Here is a 19,820-nt window from a genome sequence, read left to right on the forward strand (position 1 = left end):
CAAAGAAGACATAGAGATTGCCATCCAACACATGAAAAGATGCTCAACATCACTAATCATTAGAGAAATGTATTCAAAACTAAAATGAGGTATCACCACACACCAATCAGAAAGGCCATCATCCAAAACCTATAAACAATAAATGATGGAGAGGGTGTGGAGAAAAGGGGACCCTCTTGCACTGTTTGTGGGAATGTAAATTGATACAGCCACTATGGAGAACAGTATGGAGGTTCCTAAAAAATAGTATAAATAGAACTAGCATATGACCCAGTGATACAACTACTCAGCATATACCCTGAGAAAACCATAATTCAAATAGAGTCATGTACCACAATGTTCATTGCAGCTCCATTTACAATAGCCAGGACATGGAAGTAACCTATGTGTTCATCGACAGATGAATGGGTATAGAAGATGTGGCATGTATATACAATGAAATATTACACAGCCATAAAAAGAAATGAAATTTAGTTATTTGTAGTGAGGTGGATTGACCTGGAGTCTGCCATACAGAGTGAATTAAGTCACAAAGAAAAAACAAATACCAGACGCTAACACATATATAAGGAATGTAAAAAGAAAAGAAAAAAAAAAGATCATGAAGAGCCAGAGGCAAGACGGGAATACAGATGCAGACCTACCGGAGAATGGACTTGAGGATACGGGTAGGGGGAAGGGTAAGCTGGGACAAAGTGAGAGAGTGGCATGGACACTTATACACTTCTAAACATAAAATTGATGCTAGTGGGAAGCAGCTCCATAACACAGGGAGATCACCTCCGTGCTCTGTGACCACCTAGAGAGGTGGGATAGGGCGGGTGGAAGGGAGGGATATGAAAGCAGGAAATGATATGGGTATAAATGTATATGTATAACTGATACACTTTCTTATAAAGTAGAAACTAGCACACCATTGCAAAGCAATTATAACCCTATAAAGATGTTTAAAAAAAAAAGAAAGAAAAGGAAACCATAAACAAGGAAAAAAGACAATGCACAGAATGGGAGAAAATATTTGCAAACAAAGTGTCTGACAAAGGATTAATATCCAAAATATGCAAGAAGCTCAGGAAGCTTAATATCAGTAAAAGCAAACAACCCAATCAAAAAATGGGTGGAATCTTTGTCTGGTTTTCATATGAGGGTGATGGTGGCCTCATGGAATGAATTTGGGAGTGTTCCTTCCTCCGTAAATTTTTGGAAGAGTTTGAGAAGGACAGGTGTTAACTCTTCTCTAAATGTTTGATAGAATTCACCTGTGAAGCCATCTGGTCCTGGACTTGTTTTGTTTTGTTTTGTTTTGTTTTTGTTTTTGTTTTAAACGTCTTAATTGGAGTATGATTGCCTTACAATGGTGTGTTAGTTTCTGCTTTATAACAAAGTGAATCAGTTATACATATACATATGTTCCCATATCTCTTCCCTCTTGCGTCTACCTCCCTCCGACCCTACATATCCCACCCTTCTATGACGTCACGAACCACCTAGCTAATCTCCCTGTGCTATGCAGCTATTTCCCACTAGCTATCTATTTTACATTTGGTAGTGTTTATAAGTCCATTCCACTCTCTCACTTTGTCACAGCTTCCGCTTCCCCCTCCACATATCCTCAAGTCCATGCTCTTGTAGGTCTCTGTCTTTATTCCCATCTTACCCCTAGGTTCTTCATGACTTTCTTTTTTTTCTTGGATTCCATATATATGTGTTAGCATATGTTTTTCCCTTTCTGACTTACTTCACTCTGTATGACAGACTCTGGGTCCATCCTCCTCACTACAAATAACTCAATTTCATTTCTTTTTATGGCTGAGTAATATTTCATTGTACATATGTGTCACCACTTCTTTATCCATTCATCTGTTGATGGGCATGTATGTTGCTTCCAAGGCCTGGCTATTGTAAATAGAGCTGCAATGAACATTTTGGTTCATGACTTTTTTTGTGTGTGTGTGTGCAGTACACAGGCCTCTCACTGTTGTGGCCTCTCCCGTTGTGGAGTACAGGCTCCAGACACGCAGGCCCAGCAGCCATGGCTCAAAGGCCCAGCTGCTTCATGGCATGTGGGATCTTCCCGGACCGGGGCACGAACCCATGTCCCCTGCATCAGCAGGCGGACTCTCAACCACTGCGCCACCAGGGAAGCCTGATGACACTTTTGAGTTATGGTTTCCTCAGGGTTTATGCCCAGTAGTGGAATTGATGCTTCGTATGGTAGCTCTATGTTTAGTTTTTTAAGGAACCTCAATACAGTTCTCCATAGTGGCTGTATCAGTTTACAGTCCTACCACCAGGGCAAGAGAGTCTGCTTTTCTCCAAACCCTCTCCAGCATTTATTGTTTCTAGATTTTTTGATGATGGCCATTCTGACCAGTGTGAGATGATATCTCATTGTAGTTTTGATTTGCATTTTTCTAATGATTAATGATATTGAGCATTCTTTCACGTGTTTGTTGTCAATCTAAGTATCTTCTTCAGAGAAATGTCTATTTAGGTCTTCTGTCCATTTTTGGATTGGGTTGTCTGTTTTTTTATTATTGAGCTGCATGAGCTGCTTGTAAATTTTGGAGATGAATCCTTTGTCAGTGGCTTCATTTGCAAATATTTTCTCCCATTATAAGGGTTGTCTTTTCATCTTGCTTATGGTTTACTTTGCTGTGCAAAAGGTTGTAGGTCTCATTAGCTCCCATTTGTTTATATTTGTTTTTATTTCCATTTCTCTAGGAGGTGGGTCCAAAAGGATCTTGCTGTGATTTATGTCAAAGAGTGTTCTGCCTACGTTTTCCTCTAAGATTTTGATAGTGTCTGGCATTACATTTAGGTCTTTAATCCATTTTGAGTTTATTTCTGTGTATGGTGTTAGGGTGTATTCTAACTTCATACTTTTACATGTAGCTGTCCAGTTTTCCCAGCACCACTTATTGAAGAGACTGTCTTTTCCCCACTGTATATTCTTGCCTCCTTTATCAAAGATAAGGTGATGATATGTGCATGGGTTTATCTCTGGGCTTTCTATCCTGTTCCATTGATCTATATTTCTGTTTTTGTGCCAGTACCATACTGTCTTGATCACTGTAACTTTGTAGTATAGTCTGAAGTCAGGGAGCCTGGTTCCACAAGCTCCATTTTTCCTTCTCAAGATTGGTTTGCCTATTCAGGGTCTTTTGTGTTTCCATAAAAATTGTGAATTTTTTTGTGTTCTAGTTCTGTAAAAAATGCCAGTCGTAGTTTGATAGGGATTGCACTGAATTTGTAGATTGCTTTGGGTAGTAGACTCTTTTTCACAGTGTTGATTCCTCCAATCAAAGAACATGATATATCACTCCATCTATTTGTATAATTTTTAATTTCTTTCATCAGTGTTTTATAATTTTCTGCATACAGTTCTTTTGTCTCCTTAGGTAGGTTTATTCCTAAATATTTTATTATTTTTGTTGCAGTGGTAAATGGGAGTGTTTTCTTAATTTCACTTTCAGATTTTTCATCACTAGTGTATATGAATGCCAAAGATTTCTCTGCATTAATTTTGTGTCCTGCTACTTTACCAAATTCATTGACTAGCTCTAGTAGTTTTCTGGTAGTATCTTTAGTATTCTCTATGTAGTGTAGCAAGTCATCTGCAGAGAGTAACAGCTTTACTTCTTCTTCTCCGATATGGATTCATTTTATTTCTTTTTATTCTGTGATTGCTGTGGCTAAACCTTCCAAAACTATGTTGAGTAAGAATGGTGAGAGTGGGCAACCTTGTCTTGTTCCTGGTCTGAGTGGGAATGGTTTCAGTTTTTCACCATTGATGATGATGTTGGCTGTGGATTTGTCATATAAGGCCTTTATTATGCTGAGGAAAGTTCCCTCTATGCTTACTTTCTGCAATGTTTTTATCATCAACCTGTGTTGAATTTTGTCAAAAGCTTTCTCTGCATGTATTGAGATGATCGTATGTTTTTTCCCCTTCAATTTGTTAATATGGTGTATCACGTTGATTAATTTGTGTATATTGAAGAATCCTTGCATTCCTAGACTAAAGCCCACTTGATCATAGTGTGTGATCCTTTTAATGTGCTGTTGGACTCCGTTTGCTAGTATTTTGTTGAGGATTTTTGCATCTATGTTCATCAGTGATATTGGCCTGTAGTTTTCTTTCTCTGTGATAAATTTGTCTGGTTTTGGTATCAGGGTGATGGTGGCCTCATACAATGCGTCTGGGCGTGTTCCTCCTTCTGCTATATTTTGGAAGAGTGTGAGAATGATAGGTGTTAGCTCTTCTCTAAATGTGTGAGGGAATTCGCCTGTAAAGCCATCTATTCCTGAGCTTTTGTTTGTTCGAAGATTTTCAATCACAGTTTCAATTTCAGTGGTTCCAATTTGTCTGTTCATATTTTCTATTTCTTCCTGATTCAGTCTCGGCAGGTTGTGCATTTCTAAGAATTTGTCTATTTCTTCCAGGTTGTCCATTTTATTGGCTTGTCATTATCTCTCATGATCCTTTGTATTTCTGCATTGTCAGTTGTTACTTCTCCTTTTTCATTTCTAATTCTATTGATTTGAGTCTTCTCACTTTTTTTCTTGATGAGTCTGGCTAATGGTTTATCAATTTTTTTATCTTCTTAAAGAACCATCTTTTAGTTTTATTGATCTTTGCTATCGTTTCCTTCATTTCTTTTTCATTTATTTCTGATCTGATCTTTATGATTTCTTTCCTTCTGCTAACTTTGGGGTTTTTTTGTTCTTCTTTCTCTAATTGCTTTAGGTGCAAGTTTAGATTCTTTATTCTAGATGTTTCCTGTTTCTTAAGGTAGGATTGTACTGCTTTAAGCTTCCCTCTTAGAATTTCTTTTGCTGCATCCCATAGGTTTTGGCTCATCTTGTCTCCATTGTCATTTGTTTCTAGGTATTTTTTGATTTCCTCTTTGATTTCTTCAGTGATCACTTCGTTAGTAAGAAGTTTATTGTTGAGCCTCCATGTGTTTGTATTTTTTACACATCTTTTCCTGTAATTGGTATCTAGTTTCATAACATTGTGGTCAGAAAAGATACTTGATACAATTTCAATGTTCTTAAATTTACCAAGGCTGGATTTGTGACCTAAGATATGATCTATCCTGGAGAATGTTCCATGAGCACTTGAGAAAAATGTGTATTCTGTTGTTTTTAGAAGGAATGTCCTATAAATATCAATTAAGTCCGTCTTGTTTAATGTATCATTTAAAACTTTTGATTTCTTATTTATTTTCATTTTGGATGATCTCTCCATTGGTGAAAGTGGGGTGTTAAAGTCCCCTACTATGATAGTGTTACTGTTGACTTCCCCTTTTATGACTGTTAGTATGTGCCTTATGTATTGAGGTGCTCCTATGTTGGGTGCATAAATATTTACAATTGTCATATCTTCTTCTTGGGTCAATCTCTTGATCATTATGTAGTGTCCTTCTTTGTCTCTTGTAATAGTCTTTATTTTAAATACTATTTTGTCTGATATGAGAATTGCTACACCAGCTTTCTTCTGATTTCCATTTGCATGGAATATCTTTTACCATCCCCTCACTTTCAGTTTGTTTGTGTCCGTAGGTCCGACGTGGGTTTCTTGTATACAGCATATATATGGGTCTCATTTTTGTTTCCATTCAGTCAGTCTTTGTCTTTTGGTGGGAGCATTTAATCCATTTACATTTAAGGTAATTATCGATATGTATGTTTCTCTTCCCATTTTCTCAATTGTTTTGAGTTTGTTATTGTAGTTCTTTTCCTTCTCTTGTGTTTCTTCTGTAGAGAAGTTCCTTTTGCACTTGTTGTAAAGCTGGTTTCGTGGTGCTGAACTCTCAGTTTTTGCTTGTCTGTAAAGATTTTAATTTCCCAAACAAATCTGAAAGAGATCCTTGGTGGGTAGAGTAATCTTAGTTGAATGTTTTTCTCCTTCATCACTTTAAATATGTCCTACCACTCCCTTCTGGCTTGAAGAATTTCTGCTGAAAGATCAGCTGTTAACCTTATGGGGATTCCCTTGTGTGTTATTTGTTGTTTTTCCCTTGTGCTTTTAATATGTTTACTTTGTATTTAATTTTTGATAGTTTGATTAATATGTTTCTTGGTGTGTTTCTCCATGGATTTATCCTGTATGGGACTCTCTGTGCTTCCTGGACTTGAATAACTCTTTCCTTTCCCATATTAGGTAAGTTTTCATCTATAATCTCTTCAAATATTTTCTCAGTCCCTTTCTCTTCCTCTTCTTCTATAATTTGAATGTTGTTGCATAAAATATTGTCCCAGAAGTCTCTGTTACTGTCCTCGGTTCTTTTAATTCTTTTTTTTAATTTATTCTGCTCTGCAGTAGTTATTTCCACTATATTATGTTCCAGGTCACTTATCCGTTCTTCTTCCTCAGGTATTCTGCTATTGATCCCTTCTAGAGTATTCTTAAATTTAATTTATTGTGTTGTTCATCATTGCTTTCTTCCTCTTTAGTTCTTCTAGGTCCTTGTTAAATATTTCTTGCATCTTCTCTATTTTATTTCCAAGATTTTGGATCATCTTTACTATCATTATTCTGAATTCTTTTTCAGGTAGACTGCCTACTTCCTCTTCATTTGCTAGGTCTGCTTTGTTTTTACCTTGCTCCTTCATCTGCTGTGTGTTTTTCTGTGTTTTCATTTTGCTTATCTTACTGTGTTTGGGGTCTCCGTTTCTCAGGCTGCAGGTTCGAAGTTCCTGTTGTTTTTGGTGTCTGTCCCCAGTGGCTAAGTTTGGTTCAGTGGATTATGTATATTTCTTGGTGGAGGGAACTAGTGCGTGTGTTCTGGTGGATGAAGCTGGATATTTTCTTTCTTGTGGGCAGGTCTACTTCTGGTGGTGTGTTTTGGGATGTCTGTGGCCTTATTATGATTTTAGGCAGAATCACTGCTAATGGATGGGGCTGTTTTCCTGTCTTGCTAGTTGTTTGGCATATGGTGTCCAGCACTGTATCTTTCTGGTCGTTGCATGAAGCTGGGTGTTTGTGTTGAAATGGAGATCTCTGAGAGATTTTCGCTGTTTAATATTATGTGGAGCTGGAAGTCTCTTGTGGACCAGTGTCCTGAAGTTGGCTCTCACACCTCAGTGGCACAGCCCTGACGCCTGGCTGGAGCACCAAGAGACTGTACTCCACGTGGCTCAGAATAAAAGGGAGAAAAAAAAGAAGGAAAGAAAGAAAGAACGAAAGAGAGAAAGAGGATAAAATAAAATAAAGTAAGGTAAAATAAAATAAAGTTATTAAAATAAAAAATAAATATTAAGAAAAAAACTTACAAAATTAGAAAAAAAAGATGGAAAGAACTCTAGGAATAATGGTGAAAGCAAAGCTATACAGAGAAAATCTCACAGAGAAGCATACACATACACACTCACCAAAAGAGGAAAAGGGGAAAAAATAATCTATCTTGCCCCCAAAGTCCACCTACTCAAAATTGGGATGATTCATTGTCTCTTCAGTTATTCCACAGATGTAGGTCATATCAAGTTGATTTTGGAGCTTTAATCCGCTGCTTCTGAGGCTGCTGGGAGAAATTTCTCTTTCTCTTCTTTGTTCACACAGCTCCTGGGGTTCAGGTTTGGATTTGGCCCTGCCTCTTTGTGTAGGTCGCCTGAGGGCGCCTGTTCTTCCCTCAGACAGGAGAGGGTTAAAGGAGCTGCTGATTCGGGGCCTCTGGCTCACTCAGGCTGGGGGGAGGGAGAAGTATGGATGCGGGGTGAGCCTGTGGTGGCAGAGGCTGGCTTGAAGTTGCAGCAGCCTGAGCCGTGCCATGCGTTCTCCTAGGGCAGTTGTCCCTGGGTCACGGGACCCTGGCAATGGCGGGCTGCACAGGCTCCCAGAAGGGGAGGAGGGGATAGTTACCTGTGCTCGCATACAGGCTCTTGGTGGCTGCAGCAGCAGCCTTAGTGTCTCATGCCCACCTCTGGGATCTGGTGTGGTAGACACGGCTCGTTCCCGTCTCTGGAGCTCCTTTCAGCAGCTGTCTTAATCCTCTCTCCTTGTGCACCAGGAAACAAAGAGGCAATAAAAGTGTCTTGTCTCTTCGGCAGCTCCAGACTTTTCCCGGACCCCCTCCTGACTAGCTGTGGAACAATAACCCCTTCAGGCTGCATTCATGCCACCAAACCCTGTCGTCTGCCTGGGACCTAATCTCCGAAGACTAAGCCTCAGCTCCCAATCCCTGCCTGTCCCGGCAGCTGAGCAGAGAAGCCTCTTGTGCTGGTGAGTGCTTGTTGGCACCGATCCTCTGTGTAGGAATCTCTCTGCTTTGCCCTCCACACCCCTCTTGCTGCACTCTCCTCTGTGACTCGGAAGCTTTCCCCTCTGCCACCTGCAGTCTCTGCCCGTGAAGGGGCTTCCTAGTGTGTGGAAACCTTTCCTCCTTCACAGTTCCCTCCCACTGGTGCAGGTTCCATCTCTATTCTTTTGTCTCTGATTTTTTCTTTTTTCTTTTGCCCTTCCCAGGTACGTGGGGAGTTTCTTGCCTTTTAGGAGGCTTGAGGTCTTCTGCCAGCATTCAGTGGGTGTTCCATAGGAGCAGTTCCACGTGTAGATGTATTGCTGATGTATCTGTGGGGAGGAAGGTAATCTCCACATCCTACTATTTCACCATCTTCTACTGTCTCTGGCTTTTGTTTTTTGGTAGAATTTTAATCACAGTTTCAATGTCATTACTTGTGATTTGTCTGTTCATATTTTCTGTTTCCTCCTGGTTCAGTCTTGGAATGTTATAAATTTCTAAGAATTTGTCCATTTCTTCCAGGTTGTCCATTTTATTGGCATAGAGTTGCTTGTAGTAGTCTCTTAGGATGCTTTTCATTTCTGTGGGGTCTGTTGTAATTTCTCCTTTTTCATTTCTAATTTTATTGATTTGAGTACTCTCCCTCTTTTTCTTGATGAGTCTGGCTAATGCTTTATCAATTTTGTTTATCTTCTCAAAGAACCAGCTTTTAGTTTTATTGATCTTTGTTATTGGTTTTTTTGTTTCTATTTCATTTATTTCTGCTCTAACCTTGATGATTTGTTTCCTTCTGCTAACTTTGGGTTGTGTTTGTTCTTCTTTCTCTAGTTCCTTTAGGTGTAAGGTTAGATTGTTTACTTGAGATTTTTCTTGTTTCTTGAGGTAGGCTTGTATAGCTATAACCTTCTGTCGTAGACCTGCTTTTGCTGCATTCCATAGGTTTTGGATCGTCGTGTTTTCATTGTCATTTGTCTCTAGGTATTTTCTGATTTCCTCTTTGATTTCTTCAGTGATCTCTTGGATATTTAGTAATGTATTGTTTAGCCTCCATGTGTTTGTGTTTTTTACGTTTTCTTCCCTTGTAATTCATTTCTAATCTCATACCATTGTGGTCACAAAAGATCCTTGATATGATTTCAATTTTCTTAAATGTACTGAGGCTTGATTTGTGACCAAAGATGTGATCTATCCTGGAGAATGTTCCATGCACACTTGAGAAGAAAGTGTAATCTGCTGCTTTTGGTTGGAATGACCTATAAATATCAATTAAATCTATCTGGTGTATTGTGTAATGTAAAGCTTTTTTTTTCTTATTTATTTTCATTTTAGATGATCTGTCCATTGGTGTAAGTGAGGTGTTAAAATCCCTCACTATTTTTGTGTTACTTATGAGCTCCTCTTTTATAGCTGCTAGCAGTTGCCTTATATGTTGAGGTGCTCCTATGTTGGGTGCATATATATTTATAATTGTTATATCTTCTTCTTGGATTGATACCCTGATCATTATGTAGTGTCCTTCCTTGTCTTTTCTGACATTCTTTATTATAATGTCTATTTTATCTGATATGAGTATAGCTACTCCAGCTTTCTTATGATTTCCATTTGAATGGAACACCTTTTTCCATCTCCTCACTTTCAGTCTGTGTGTTTACCTAGGTCTGAAGTGGGTCTCTAGTAGACAGCACATATATGGGTCTTGTTTTTGTATCCATTCAGCAGGCTGGTGTCTTTTGCTTGGAGCATTTACTCCATTCACGTTTAGGGTAATTATCAATATGTATGTTACTATTACCTTTTTCCTAATTGTTTTGAGTTTGTTTTTATACGTCCTTTTCTTCTCTTGTGTTTCCCACTTAGAGAAGTTGCTTTAGCATTTGTTGTAGATCTGGTTTGGTGGTGCTGTATTCGCTTAGCTTTTGCTTGTCTATAAAACTTTTGATTTCTCCTTTGAATCTGAATGAGATCCTTGCCGGGTAGGGTAATCTTGGTTGTAGTTTCTTCCCTTTCATGACTTGAAGTATATCATGCCACTCCCTTCTGGCTTGTAGAGTTTCTGCTGAGAAATCAGCTGTTAACCTTATGGGAGTTCCCTTGTATGTTATTTCTCATTTTTCCCTTGCTGCTTTCAATAATTGTTCATTGTCTTTAATTTTTGCCAATTTAATTACTATGTTTCTTGGCATGTTTCTCCTTGCATTTATCCTGTATGGGACTCTCCATGCTTTCTGGACTTGGGTGCCTATTTCCTTTCCCATGTTAGGGAAGTTTTTGACTATAGTATATGCTATTATACATAAAGAATCCAAAAAAAATGCCACCAGAAATGTACTAGAGCTAATAAATGAATTTGGTAAAGTTGCAGGATACAAAATTAATGCACAGAAATCTCTTGCATTCCTACATATTAATGATGAAAATTCTGAAAGCGAAATTAAGGAAACACTCTCATTTACCATTTCAACAAAAAGAATAATACACCTAGGAATAAACCTACCCAGGGAGACAAAAGACCTGTATGCAGAAAACTATAAGACAGTGATGAAAGAAATTAAACATGATACTAACAGATGGAGAGATATACCATGTTCTTGGATTGGAAGAATCAATATTGTGAAAATGACTATACTACTCAAAGCAATCTACAGACTCAATGCAATCCCTATCAAATTATCAACTGAATTTTTTACGGAACTAGAACAAATCATCTTAAAATTTGTATGGAGGCACAAAAGACCCAGAATAGCCAAAGCAGTCTTGAGGGAAAATATCGGAGCTGGACGAATCAGACTCCCGGTCTTCAGACTATACTACAAATGTACAGTAATCAACACAACCTGGTACTGTCACAAAAACAGAAACATACATCAATGAAACAAGATAGAAAGCCCAGAGAAAAACCACACACCTATGGTCAACTAATCTATGACTACAGAGGTAAAGATATACAATGGAGAAAAGACAGTCACTTCAATAAGTGGTGCTGGGAAAATTGGACAGCTTCACATAAAAGAATGAAATTAGAACACTCCCTAACACCATACACAAAAATAAATTCCAAATTTATTGAAGACCTAAATGTAAGATGGGACAATAAAAAACTCTTAGGGGAAAACATAGGAAGAATGCTCTTTGACATAAATCACAACAAGATCTCTTTTGATCCACCTCCTAGAGTAATGAAAATAAAAACAAAAATAAAAAAACGGGGGCTTCCATGGTGGCGTAGTGGTTGAGAGTCCGCCTGCCAATGCAGGGGACATGGGTTTGTGTCCTGGTCCGGGAAGATCCCACATGCTGTGGAGTGGCTAGGCCCATGAGCCATGGCTGCTGAGCCTGTGCGTCTGGAGCCTGTGCACCACAACTGTGAGAGTCCCATGTACTGCAAAAAAAAAAAAAATGCACATAATGAAACTTCAAAGCTTTTGCACAGCAAAGGAAACCATAGACAAGACGAAAAGACAACCCTCAGAATGGGAGAAAATATTTGCAAACGAATGAAAAGGACAAAGGATTAATCTCCAATATATATAAACAGCTCATGCAGCTCAATATTAAAGAAGAAAACAACTGAATCTAAAAATGGCAGAAGACCTAAATAGACATTTCTCCAAAGAAGACAGATAGATGGCCAAGAAGCACATGAAAAGCTGCTCAACATCACTATTCATTAGAGAAATGCAAATCAAAACTACAATGAGGTATCATCTCACACAAGTTAGAATGTTCACCATTAGAAAATCTACAAACAACAAATGTTGGAGAGGGTGTGGAGAAAAGGGAACCCTCTTGCACTGTTGGGAATGTAAATTGATACAGCCACCATGGAGAACAGTATGCACTTCCTTAAAAATAGAATTAACATATGATGCAGCAATTTCACTACTGAGCCTATTCCCAGAGAAAACCATAATTCAAAAAGACACATGCATCCCAATGTTCATTGCAGCACTGTTTACAATAGCCAGGTCATGGAAGCAACCTAAATTCCCATCAACAGACAAATGGATAGAGAAGTTGTGGCATATATATATATAATGGAATATTACTCAACCATAAAAAGGAACGAAATTGAGTCATATGTTAAGACATGCATGGATCTAGAGACTGTCTTACAGAGTTAAGTAAGTCAGAAAGAGAAAAACAAATACCATATATTAGTGCATGTATGTGGAACCTAGAAAAATGGTATAGATGAACCAGTTTTCAGGGCAGATGTTGAGACACAGATGTAGAGAACAAATGTATGGACACCAATGGGAGAAAATTGCGGTGGGTTGGGGATGGTGGTGTGCTGAATTGGGCGAATGGGATTTATATGTACACACTGATGTGTATAAAATTGATGACTAATCAGAACATGCAGTATAAACAAACAAACAAACAAAACAACTAATACTAAACTTTCTTTGGGTTGTTTTTATGGAAATATGTTAATATAAATGTTTCAGACATTACATGGAATTTCTAAAACTCTTATATGTTCTGCTATAATGTTATAAGTCACAATTCTAGTTATTACTTTAAAATGTATATCTCAGAAATAACTAAATTTCCTTGTCAATTGCATTATTATGAACTTTCATGAAATCTTTAAGCATGGTCATTTTTAAGTCTTTTGTCATTTACAGACAGTTCTGGGTGTACTCTGATGTTTTTGCAAATATGTTCCTATAAAAGGATTTCATCTTCAAGGAATTCATGTCAAAGACTCTGACAAGTACAGGTTTCTGGTAACTGACTATACTGCTAAACTGAATGAATAAGCATTTTCATAACTCAAATGGGAAACTGATGAACTCATAAAAGTGCTAAAAAAAGATCAAGATGAAAAGAAAATTAATTACATGAGACTGAGTGAACTGATGTGGATGATTATAATTTTGTGACTTTCTGTTTGAATTTAAAAAAGTGAGGGGACTTCCCTGGTAGGGCAGTGGTTAAGAATCTGCCTTCCAATGCAGGGGACATGGGTTCAAGCCCTGGTCCATGAAGATCCCACATGCTGCAGAGCAACTAAGCCTGTGCATCACAACTACTGAGTCTGCACTCTAGAGCACATGAGCCACAACAACTGAAGCTCGTGCACCTACAGCCCATTCTCTGCACCAAGAGAAGCCACCACAATGAGAACCCTGCACACCACAATGAAGAGTAGCCCCCACTTTCCACAACTAGAGAATGCTCGCATGCGGCAACAAAGACCCAACACATCCAAAAATAAATAAATAAATTTATTTAAAAAAATATTTTCTTCCTTTTGCCCTTTACAAAATTTAAAGTAACTTACTGTATTTTATGTATCTTTAAAAGAATACATAAAATAAATAAATGTAAATATCTAAAAAAGAATTGGTGGAAGATGATGTGGCACATATATACAATGGAATATTACTCAGGCATAAAAAGAAACGAAACTGAGTTATTTGTAGTGAAGTGCATGGAACTAGTGTCTGTCATACAGAATGAAGTATGTCAGAAAGAGAAAAACAAATACCATATGCTGACACATATTTATGGAACCTAAAAAAAAAGCTTATGAAGAAATTAGGGGCAGGACAGGAATAAAGACACAGATGTAGAGAATGGACTTGAGGACACAGGGAGGAAGAAGGGTAAGTTGGGATGAAGTGAGAGAGTGCCATGGACTTATATATACTACCAAATGTAAAGTAGATAGCTAGTAGGAAGCAGCCGCATAGCACAGGTAGATCAGCTTGGTGCTTTGTGACCACTTAGAGGGGTGGGATAGGGAGGGTTGAGAGGGAGACCTAAGACAGAGGAGATATGGGGATATATGTATGTGTAAAGCTGATTCATGTTTTTATAAAGCAGAAACTAACACACCATTGTAAAGCAATTATACTCCAGTAAATATGTTTTTAAAAAAAGTAAGACCTAAATAGACATTTCTCCAAAGAAGACATACAGATGGCCAAGTGGCACATGGAAAGATGCTCAACATCACTAATTATTAGAGAAATGCAAATCAAAGCTCCAATGAATTATCACCTCACGCCAGTTAGAATGGGCATCTTAAGAAAATCTACAAACAATAAGTGCTGGAGAGGATGTGGAGAAGAGGGAACACTCCTGCAGTGCTGGTGGGAATGTAAATTGATACTGGCGCTATGGAGAATAGTATGGATGTTCCTTATGAAACTGAAAATAGAATTACTATACAACTCAGCAGTCCCACTTCTAGGCATATACCCTAAGAAAATCATAATTTAAAAAGAGTCATGTACCACAATGCTCACTGCAGCACTATTTACAATAGCCAAAATATGGATACAACCTAAGTGTCCATCAACTGATCAATGGATAAAGAAGATGTGGCACATATATAAATTGGAATATTAGTCAGCCATAAAATGAAACAAAATTGAGTTATTTGTAATGAGGTGGATGGATCGAGAGACTGTCATACCGAGTGCAGTTAGTCAGAAAGAGAAAAACAAATACAGTATGTTATCACATATATATGGAATCTAAAAAAAAAAAAGCTTTTGAAGAACCTATGGGCAGGACAGGAATAAAGATGCAGACGTAGAGAATGGACTTGAGGACATGGGGTGAGAATGGTAATCTGGGACGAAGTGAGACAGTAACATTGACATATATACACTAACAAATGTAAAATAGATAGCTAGTGGGAAGCAGCCTCATAGAACAGGGAAATCAGCTCAGTGATTTGTGACCACCTAGAGGGTTGCAATTGGGAGGGTGGGTGGGATACACAAGAGGGAGGAGAATATGGGGATATATATACATACGTATAGCTGATTCACATTCTTATACAGCAGAAACTGCACCAAGATTTTAAAGCAATTATACTTCAATAAAGATGTTTAAAAAAAGAGACACAGGCACCCCGATATTCATTGCAGCAAGATTTACAATAGCAACCTAAATGTCCATTGACAGACAAAAGGATAAAGAAGCTGTGGTACATATATACAATGGAATATTACTCAGCCATAAAAAGGAACAAAATTGGGTCATTTGTAGAGACGTGGATGGATCTAGAGACTCTCACACAGAGTGAAGTAAGTCAGAAAGAGAAAAGCAAATATCGTATATTAATGCATATATGTGGAAACTAGTAAAATGATACAAATTTACCGGTTTGCAAGGCTGAAATGGAGACTCAGATCCAGAGAACAAACATATGGACACCAAGAGAGGACATGGAGGTAAGGTGAATTGAGAGATTGGGACTGACATATATACTCTAATATGTATAAAATAGATAACTAATGAGAACCTGTTATATAGCACAGGGAATTCTACTTCACTACACTCTACAGTAGAAACAAAAACAACATTGTAAAACAACTATACCCCCAAAATAATAATTTTTTAAAGCCATAATAAATGCACAAACTTTGATCCAAAAAGTACCACTCCTAGGCATTTTCCATAAAGAAGAAGTAGACAAGTATTCAACAACGTATTGTTATTTTTCATAAAATTGAAAACCTAATTGTGTTTTTAAACCTTACAAGGTTAATGTATTAATGTTATAATAAAAACTTTTAAATGATTCACCTTTTTAAAAAGCAGAAACTAACAAACCATTGTAAAGCAATTATACTCAAATAAAGATGTTAAATAAATAAGTAAATAAATAAAACTTAAGTACATCTTAGCACACTCAGGCAATGGAATAGTATGGAGTCATTAAAAATGATATAATCCAGTTGTTTTCAAGCACAGGATATATAATGGAAACATGAATGGAACTTTTTGCAAGGTGCATAGATCATTTACCTGTACATTACCCTATGGAGAATTGTTGATATATCTATCAGTGAATATATATTTATTGGCATGAAAGGTGTTTATGATATATTATCTGGTAAATTACTAGATATAATATAGTGTATTCAATAGTATTTCTTTTTTGTGTGTGTGGTACGCAGGCCTCTCACTGTTGTGGCCTCTCCCGTTGCGGAGCATAGTCGCCAGACATGCAGGATCAGAGGCCATGGCTCACAGGCCTAGCCGCTCAACAGCATGTGTGATCTTCCTGGACCAGGGCACGAACCCGTATCCCCTGCATTGGCAGGTGGACTCTCAACCACTGTGCCACCAGGGAAGCCCAACAGTATTTCATTTTTAAAAATATTTCTCTAATGAAAGCATTTGGTTCTGGTTGGGACTATTAGTCATGATGCCCTACTCCTCAATCAATAACTCCTGATTGTATAGGGATGAACATATATCCAGAGTTGACCCATCATCCAACTATACTTTTCTAATTAGAGCTAAAGGGGAAGAGTTTCCTTTTTCTTCGTGGTTATGAAGGTAGAAATATGAAAGCCATAGTTGCCAGTGATCAAATGTAGACTTCCTATATAGCTAATTAAATTTGATCTTAAGGTCTCCTCGTTTGTAAAACCCGTTCCAAAACTTTGAAAACAATGTTTTCACCTTATCCTACGTTGTGTAAAATTTGCAAACGTTAGACATTTTTGTATTCTTTTCCTCAGAGATGGACTCCCAAATCATGTGAACTTCATGATCCACAAAACCTCATCCTTCCCTGGCCTGTGTGTATAATATTAGATTGGTAAGAAGTAGCCTAAAAAATGAAAGAATGCTCAACATCATTAATCATTAGAGAAATGCAAATCAAAATTACAATGAGATATCATCTCACACCAGTCAGAATGGCCATCATCAAAAAATCTAGAAACAATAAATGCTGGGGAGGGTGTGGAGAAAAGGGAACACTCTTGCACTGCTGGTGGGAATGTGAATTGGTACAGCCACTATGGAGGTTCCTTAAAAAACTACAAATAGAACTACCATATGACCCAGCAATCCCACTACTGGGCGTATACCCTGAGAAAACCATAATTCAAAAAGAGACATGTACCAAAATGTTCATTGCAGCTCTATTTACAATAGCCCTGAGCTGGAAACAACCTAAGTGTCCATCATCAGATGAATGGATAAAGAAGATGTGGCACATATATACAGTGGAATATTACTCAGCCATAAAAAGAAATGAAATTGAGCTATTTGTAATGAGGCGGATGGACCTAGAGTCTGTCATACAGAGTGAAGTAAGACAGAAAGAGAAAGACAAATACCCTATGTTACAACATATATATGGAATCTAAGAAAAAAATGTCATGAAGAACCTAGGGGTAAGACAGGAATAAAGACACAGACTTACTAGAGAATGGACTTGAGGATATGGGGAGGGGGAAGGGTAAGCTGTGACAAAGCGAGAGAGTGGCATGGACATATATACACTACCAAACATAAAATAGATAGCTAGTGGGAGGCAGCCACATAGCATGAGGAGATCAGCTCGGTGCTTTGTGACCACCTGGAGGGGTGGGATAGGGAGGGTGCGAGGGAGGGAGATGCAAGAGGAAGGAGATATGGGAACATATGTATATGTGTGACTGATTCACTTTGTTGTTTAGCAGAAGCTAACACACCATTGTAAAGCAATTATACTCCAATAGAGATTTAAAAAAAAAAAGGACATCAACATGTACAACACTGATGCTGTCCAGGGACCCCCAAGGGTCCACAATTCCCTTTCAGGAGGGCCATGAGATAAAACCAATTTTTGAAATATTTCTCAAATGTTATTGGTCTCATTCACTCTCATTCTCTTAGCAATATATAGTGGTGTTTTCCAAAATCTATAGGATATGTAATGATGTCATATTCCTGACAGCTAATATAATGTGTGCTTGTGTATTATTTTTACTAAACAGATTTACTGAGGTTTAGGTGGCATATAATAAATTGCACATATTTCAAGTGTACAGTTTGATTAGCCTTGACATATACATACACCTGTGAAACTGCAATCAAGATAAGGAATATATTCATCAGCCCTAAGTTTCCCCATGTCCTTTATATATATCTATATCTATATATCTAGATATAGATATAGATATAGATATAACAGTCACTTTATACATATAACAATCACTTTGCTGTACACCTGAAACATTGGAAATAAACTATACTACAAGTTAAAAAAGGAAATCTTTGCCAAACTCAGTGACACTGAGATTGCTTCAACTAGAAGATTTGTCATTTTAGTTCTTTCCTTTAGATTTAAGATCTCTAGAGTTAATGTTTGTATATGGTATGACATAAAGAATAAGGTTTGTAAACAGTTGTGGGCTCTTCACACCAGGTGCAAAGTCTGGCCCAAGTCCCCACCTGTCTCCAGCAGAAGCCAGGTAAGGCCAATCACACCAGGAGTGCCAGACTCCTTCGAGTCCCAGGGCTTTCAAGGCAGCTATTAACCTGGGTCTCAGACAGAACTGATTTCCACAACAAAAAGGAGGTAGCAGAGGTGGAAGATTGAGGGATGAAAGCCATGTGGCTGACAGGATCTTGGTGATCTGGATGGGTGTCAGGCCTGTGCCTCTGAGATGGGAGAGCTGAGTTTAGGATATTGGTCCACCAAAGACCTCCCAGTTCCACATAATATCCAATGATGAAAGCTCTCCCAGAGATGGCCATCTCAATGCTAAGACCCACATCTAATCAGTGACCAGCAAGCTACAGTGCTGGACACCCTATGTCAAACAACTAGCAAGACAGGAAAACAATTTACTCATTAGCACAGAAGCTGCTAAAGATCATGATAAGTTCACAGACACCCCAAAACGCAGCACAGGAGGAAGTCCTGCCCAAGAGAAAGACAAGATCCAGAATCATCGACCAGTCCATCCACCAGAAATCCTAAACAACCCACTTAACCAACTTTAGCCACTGGGGGCAGACACCAAAAACAATGGGAAATACAAACCTGCAGCATGTGAAAAGGAGACCCCAAACACAGTAAGTTAACCAAAATGAGAAGACAGAGAAACACACAGCAGATGAAGGAGTAAGGTAAAAAACGACCAGGCCAAACAAATTAAGACTAAATAGGCAGTCTACCTGAAAAAGAATTCAGAGTAATGATAGTAAAGATGATCCAAAATCTTGGAGAGAGAATGGAGAAAATACAAGAAATGTTTAACAAGAACATAGAAGAACTAAAGAGCAAACAAAAAATGATGAACAACAAAATAAATGAAATTAAAAATTCTGCAGAAGGAACCAATAGCAAAATAACTGAGGCAGAAAAATGGATAAGTGACCAGGAAGATAAAAGCGTGGAAATAACTATGGCAGAGAAGAATAAAGAAAAAAGACTGAAAGGAACTGAGGACAGGCTCAGAGATCTTTGGGACAACATTAAATGCACAACATTTGAATTATACAGGTCTCATAAGAAGAAGAGAAAAAGAAAGGGATGGAGAAAATATTTGAAGAGATTATAGCTGAAAACTTCCCTAATATGGGAAAGGAAATAGTCAATAAAGACCAGGAAGTACAGAGAGTCTCATACTGGAAAAGCCAAGGAGAAACACGCCAAGGAACATATTAATCACACGTTCAAAAATTAAATACGAAGAAAAAATATTAAAAGCAGCACGGGAAGAAAATAAATAACATACAAGAAAATCCCCATAAGGGAAACAGCTGATCTTTCAGCAGAAATTCTGAAAGGCAGAAAGGAGAGGTAGGACATATTTAAAGTGA

The 19,820-nt window shown here is 37.9% G+C and overlaps 1 protein-coding gene across 8 annotated transcripts in view; it reads right to left on the reverse strand.

The window, feature by feature from the left end:
- KLF8 (KLF transcription factor 8) overlaps positions 1–19,820 on the reverse strand; it is a 369,132-nt gene that overhangs the window by 283,121 nt on the left and 66,191 nt on the right. The window contains exon 3 of one of the 8 annotated variants that reach the window (XR_014014301.1): positions 11,289–11,625. The exons of the other annotated variants lie outside the window; for them this stretch is intronic. The gene's annotated coding sequence lies outside the window, so the exon portion shown is untranslated. Of the gene's footprint in view, positions 1–11,288; positions 11,626–19,820 lie in introns of those variants that run through there. 8 annotated transcript variants of the gene reach the window in all.

The sequence above is a fragment of the Mesoplodon bidens genome, assembly GCF_964165515.1.
Source record: "Mesoplodon bidens genome assembly, chromosome: X".
Lineage (NCBI taxonomy): Eukaryota > Metazoa > Chordata > Mammalia > Artiodactyla > Ziphiidae > Mesoplodon > Mesoplodon bidens.